Raw genomic sequence first — 6,725 nt, forward strand, 5'->3', positions numbered from 1 at the left:
AATTATGTATGCCAGAAAATGTAGTCTCAGTTCTATGGATGAAAGGCTGGTCACTACCTGAGAGGTACAGAGATTTCCAAGTTGGCGTTTTGGCTACTAATTTGGCATGGGGTGGTCCAAGGCATGAATACATAGTATGTGCCCATGTAGCTGTGCTCTCACATTCATTTATTGACTTATCATGAGTAAATTCCTTGCATTTATAAGCTCTAGCACCATTTATTAGGAAGACAAATGAAAGTAACTAAGCTTCAAGGCCATAAGTACTGAAACTTTTTGGAATTACTATGCTATTAAAATGACGGAGTGCCTTGCTTTGCCCAGGTGAGTCCCGCTCTTTCACCTCCAGCCTTGCTTCTTGGAGTGACCTCTGCCAGTCCTTTGAACCCTGCATGTTTCAGTGAGCTAACTAGAACCCTTTAGGCAGGGCCAGGGATGGATGGCTAGTTTGTTAGTCTTCATCTGACTACATCATTAAGTGCCAAGTTCAACAGGGAACAGGCATTCATTTTTAGTTAACGTTTGTTAACCTGCTCACTTGAATAAGTAGATGGATGCAAATCAGCAGTCACTTCAGAAGTAGCAATTACATATTTTACAAGTAGATCCAGATTAGTAGACTTTTGCCTTTAATTGAAAATAAAATAAGCTGAGGATTCGAGCATTTTAAAAAAATAAAATGCAATTATTAAGATCGTGTTTATTGTTTTACAAGTGATATGAACTAAATAACCAAGCCTTTTAGTTTTCTTGAAAGAAAAGATCTTAGCCAAAGTCAACAGATATAGACAGATACATGGGGAGTACTTTTGACTTGTATTTTGATTTCTCAATTTACTTCTAAGTTTAGCAGCATTTGAGTATGAAAAATGTCATATATCACAGGTTTCCTGTGAATTTCTAAATTAGTGTCATTTTAAAAAATATGTGACCTTCCATGCAAAGTCAAGGGACTTTAGGAAGCACAATCATGTGCACAGTGCTGGCCTCTGCTCTCATGCTACAAACTTCCCAGGCATTATTTTCCACTTCAGGTCTTTCTCCTTGTGAAAGCTTCATTTTGATGTAGAAAAAAAAAAAAAAAAAAAAAAAAGACACTTTCTTTCCAATGAAGTGACAAATATTTTCACAATGCTTTTCTTTTTCCCATAATATGAATGGTTTGAATATATGAAGAAAATGTCAAATGAGGCAATACAACATCTTTTTATAGTAGAATAAAAAGACACAGAACTTCAACAAAGCAGAAGGCCACACTAAAGAAGCAACGATATTCTTATTTAAATAGGACATTCTAATTATATACTTAATGTCTTTATTATTTTATACTTAACTCATTATTCAAATTTTTCATGTAGTTTACTCTTTCCGTTCCTTGCCTAAAATTTCATTCTCACATTTGGGTACAAAAAAGAGAAGGGGAAAGAAAAAAATTAAATTTGAGTTCAAGATAATAATTATCCTGAATAATTCCAACACCCACTTTAAGAGTTCTGCATTTTATTTCTAGAAAATGTACTCAATAACTTACGACTCTCTACACCAAAATTTCATTGACTATGTTTATATCTTAATCCCTCATTTTTCTTCTTGTCTGATTTTATAAAGAAATTTGGACGGCTCTGGTTTTGTGTTACTTTGTTTCATTGTGAAGACAAAACATAGTTCTTTGAAATTCAGATCCCAAAATATTTATCCTCATTTATTGTAATTATATATAATAAGCCAAAAAAAAGAGTAGAAGGGAAAAATAGGAATGGAGAAAATACATATAAAAAGGTATCACAATAAAAGAAGAGGACATAAGTGGCCTTCTATCCTTTGCAATGACAAGTTTGAGACCTAGAGACTTTCACAAGAAAGCCAACAAGGGACCATTCATAATTTCAGTTTGTCATCATATTTATTTATTTATTTGACTCAGGTTTGGGTTTTTAAGCACATTTGTTTTGCCATAGTTTTCCCTTAACTCATCAAGATGAAAACTAAAATTATCTTTGCAATTTTTGCCACTACCTTGGAAAACTAGAGAGAGAGCTTCCGTATTACACCAAAATGAATAAATAAGTCAAGTCAACATAGGCAGGCAGTAGACTTTTCCGGCAGAGAGAACACTTCGTGTAGATCCGTTTCATCTGTGGAACCACCTGACCTTGCTGGGAGTGGAAGATGTCCAGGTGCCTGAAGACAGATCTCCACCCCCAGCAGCAACAGACCTGGGGAACTTGCTGGGGAAATCTCTCCTTTAAATTAAGCAATGGCGAACCTAATAATGGAAATTATACATATGGTTTCAAAAATAATTTCCAAGCACTCTATATTTTCAAGTTCCTATTTTTGGTTTCATCTATTATATTGCTATTCTTTTAAGTTTTTGATAAAATTCGGTACCTTATTTCTGGGAAACTTCCATTGGTCTTTCCTGTTCACCAAATAAAACTGCAAATGGAGAGCACAGGGAAATTAAGGGGAAAGAAAAAGAAGATATGAGTAAGATGTTAACTGATGCTTCTTGTTCCAGAGCTTCAGAATACATTATTCTAAGCTAAATCAGTTTCCCACATACATTTTGGTTAATTAAAACTTGATCAGGCTAGTGCTATGTTGGTTTAAGTAGTCTTTTTCAGGCAAAATGTTCTATAACACATTTATTTGCTTAATGCTTCTCTCCAGGATCACATAATAGAGTCCAGGCCAGACCTGTTTTGCTCATCATTGTTCCCCAATACTTTGCACTGTGTAGAATCTAGCATCCTAAATATACTTACAAATGAATGGGCAGCAGTTTAGAAGCTGGTGGTTAGTACTCACGCAGGGGTCCCACCATGAGTCCTGTCTCTATCAGGACTCCTAACATGTTGGTATCACAGTAGTTCATTAAGTTAGAATAAAAAAATTATTTATGCTATTTTGTCATCAGTACTCCTTGGCTAGAGCTCTGACCATAAACATTATCCTCACTTATATTACAAAACAAATAGTTTTGCAGAATTTGATATGTAAATGCCACTTTCAGATAAAGAAAATCACACAATGAATTACAAATGCAGGATAATGTTCTCATTCTATGACTAATAAAATCAGGATTGTTATTTTCCACTAATTATTTCCTTTCCATTCTATATATTCTACATCTTCTCTTCTGCTAGCCTCTTTCTAATCAGTAAATAACTATGCTGGGACCTTATCATTTTACAAAGTCTATCATACAAGCCAACAGACTGACCTAATTTTCATAGTTGAAAAAATCGCCTAAAATTAATGCCTGGAATTTTTTACCCTACTTACCTTTCCATGCATTACAATCTGACTTCTGAGCTCAATAGTGAATAAAAAAATAAGGATCCCAAAGATGCTACATACTAGGCCTTACTTCTCTTTTCCTTATTTTGCCTCTTCATAACATTGTGTTTTAATAAAAGCCCTTTCTTTATTGAAAAATCTTCTCAACTTGTTCTACCCAGCATTATTGCTCCATGCTCGCTCTCTCTGTCTCTCTGTCTCTCTGTCTCTCTCTGTCTCTCAGCAGGGTTTTCTCCTTCTTATTTGTGGGTTCCTACTGTCCCACCTGCCATTTAACTGGTGTGTCGCACAGTTCTACAGATTACCTTATCTTCCTCCACATCTATACACACTCTCTTGGAAATCTCACCTTTACAAAATAGACAAAGCAAACATTTCCAAATCTACTTTTCTAGACCCAATCTCTTCGTGGGAGATTGCTTCTGTCACCTCTGTGAATAAAGTTTTGTTGTCATTTATACCTTGACATGTTCAAAGCTAGAAATGCACAAATGAGCTTCAGCTTCTCATTTTATCTTGTCTTCAACAAACAACTCATCAATAGTCTGTTGATCTTACCTCTCTAATAAGATTCAAACTTCCCCTTCTTCTTCTCCCAGGGTAAAGTTTTTATTTCACATTCTCACTCATCTCTATTATTCTAACTAGTGCCTTTTCCCTGGTCTCCTAGCGTCTTCTTTGCTATAGGATAAGGGCTGTATAACTTCAGCATGGCTATTGCAGAGATAGAAATATTGTTAAGGAAGTGTAGTTTGTCCAGTAAACATATACATTAAGATAATCTTCACCTTCCACAATAATTCTAAAATTATGAAGCAATATTGAGAAGAGTAATTTTGTCTCTAGACCACAGATAACTACGTAAAGATCTAAATTGAGTGTCTCATTTAACATGTCAGTTGGTTTCTCACTATGAACTATAAACCTTAATATGTAATTCAATAGTTTATGGATTTGATCAACAAAAATCTATGTCCTTTAAACTTTGGAATGTGCAAAAACTAGAGCCAAGTTAGCATCTGGGTTGCAGGTGATCTGTGTTAACTATGGCGACATCTAAGGGCAGACACCTACATGCAACTGTCCAGGCTCCCTCTCTGAATACACTTTCTCCTTGTCTTAGACAATTGTGACTATAGCATTCACTATATTCATCACATTATGTTTAAGGAAAAATGAAAAATCATCTTTTGCAAAATCATCCCATGATTTTCCCATGAAAATCCCAGAAACTCTTAAGCATTATTTTGTTTAATTAAGGGAGAAAACTTGTTAGTAGCTTGGGCTTATGGCCATGATTCTTGAAATCATGTGGAAACAGGCTCTGTAGCAATAAGTTCATGAATTTATTTTTCACAACCTGTTAGGCTGAGTAGAATGGATGATGTATTATTTTTTCTAAGAGTACATATTGTTCCTTTTAACCACATAACTTCTAATCACTGTGCAAATACAAGATCAACAAATTGCATCAAAGACAAATGATGTGGTCTGTGGCACATGCCTAAACTAGTCTACACAGAACTATACTAGCCTAGAATTTAGAGAGAAACTGTTAAGTTGCCAAAATATTGTCTTCCTTGAACTGCCAAGCTTTCTCCCTTCCATTATGCAAGTGCCTTCAGAAGTCATTTCACTTTCCATAGATTCTATTCCAAAATGTCAGTTACAATCACCAGCTTCCAGGAACCCCCAGGAAGTCACCTATTAGGGAACATTCATAAAGAGGAAGTAACAAGAGAACACCATGTACTTCAGGATCAAAGAGACTACAGTCCAAACACCATCTCTACCTCTTCTGTGCTCAATCTGCATCTTGAGTGAATAATAAAACCATGTGAGACTCACTGTCCTCATCTGTAGGAATAATAATTCTCACCTCAGATGTTCTTTGGATAAAAGAGGTACACATAAACATCACGTCAGCAGCCTTAAGGGTTGTTCATATATTTAGTATTACAAAACCCTCAATATATGTATTTTATTATTAAAATTTTCTAGATGAGGACACAGAAAGTTAAGTAATTTGTATAAGGCCGTCAAGACAGTAAGTAGAAGAGTCAGGACTTGAATTTAGACAGAACAACTCTAAACTCTGTACTTTCAAATTACTGTAAACACTAAGTGTCTAGTATAGTTTCAGGTACACGTGAGAGGCTAAATAAATATCTTTTTAGGACAACTGCAATAGCTTTTCATGGATTTTCTTAACTCAGGTATTACTCTCTTCAAATTATTCCCAAAGAATTTTTCTCAAGCCCACTCCCTAAAATCCAAATCTGATTAAAATAAATACAGATAAAATTTTGCTATATTATCTCATTACATAAAAGAAATGACTGGGCTCTTCAATGTGAGGTTCTAGTCCCTCAACAATTGGGGTGGAATCTACCATGCTAGACTCGTCTTCTGACATTCTCATCCCAGATCCATCACTGATATTCTTACTGCAGCAGGTGACTCTACCTACCTACTTGTTTTGCTTCCACTTCTGCCCTGGGAAAGCTCCTCCTCAGACCATCGGGTCAGACTCAGTTTCTGCTTCTCTGCAAGATCTTGTTCCCTTGATCCTTTGCGGGGGCAGCCCATTTGCCTGTCCTCTGAACTCCATAGAAATGAAATTAACAAGTGTATGTGATCTGAACACATCCACATCCACTGCGTTCTTGATGACCTGAGAATTAAAAAGGAGTTTTGCTGCATTATGTCTTTAGCAAAGTACAAAGAAATTCCTTTTTTGCCTTTGGGGAAGATTGGGATAGAAAAATAGAGGCATTGTATATCTTTAAGAAGTAAGAAGAATATTCTTCCACCCTTCTTACTTGAAAGAGAGTAAGCAGCCTTCTTAATGCTTTCATCCATTTTTAATGATTGGAGGCTTCCTGAAAGGAAATCAAACTGTTTGTATAAGGAAGTTGCTAAATAAACTCTCTGGTTTTTGTTGATTGGTTAAAGGAAAGCAACCAATTTCCTAAGTAGCTCCCTGGATGAGAAAGGGGATGGCTGTTACAGGATCTGTAAGGGGCAAATGCCACATTGGACAGTAATATGAGCACATAAATCTGGAAGTTCCTGGCACTAAGAGTGTTAAGGGCTAAGTAATCAAGCTTAGCATACAGAAGTAGCAGGGATTAGCAGCACTGCGTATATAGAATTCTTGTCAATACAGCAGCATCTTGAGTTTTAACTTATTTTTTATTTAATTTGAAAATTTAACACATGACCTAATTTCTATCACAAACATTATGGTTGAGACCTAAAATGTCCCCCAAGGCCACTGACTAGCTTTGGGGAAAGAATCAGACTGCAACGGCCCTAACTCATCAATGGTGTGATCTATTGATGAGCTCATAGCAGAATAGGCTCTTAAGAGGCGATGGGCCAAGGTGAAGGGAGCAGGCCGAGGTGGCAGGACATTGGGA

General features: G+C 36.1%; 1 long non-coding RNA gene across 1 annotated transcript; it reads right to left on the reverse strand.

The window, feature by feature from the left end:
• Nucleotides 1-374: 374 nt before the first annotated feature.
• LOC106025819 (uncharacterized) lies at nt 375-6,138 on the reverse strand. Its single transcript, XR_001199382.2, has 3 exons — nt 5,774-6,138; nt 2,392-2,439; nt 375-2,266 (listed from the first exon to the last, which is right to left on the reverse strand). It is a non-coding gene; the product is annotated as an uncharacterized LOC106025819 (long non-coding RNA).
• Nucleotides 6,139-6,725: the final 587 nt, after the last annotated feature.

The sequence above is a fragment of the Cavia porcellus genome, unplaced genomic scaffold (genome assembly GCF_034190915.1).
Source record: "Cavia porcellus strain 051 isolate PalLab524CR breed Dunkin Hartley unplaced genomic scaffold, mCavPor4.1 scaffold_10, whole genome shotgun sequence".
Classification (NCBI taxonomy): Eukaryota; Metazoa; Chordata; class Mammalia; order Rodentia; family Caviidae; genus Cavia; species Cavia porcellus.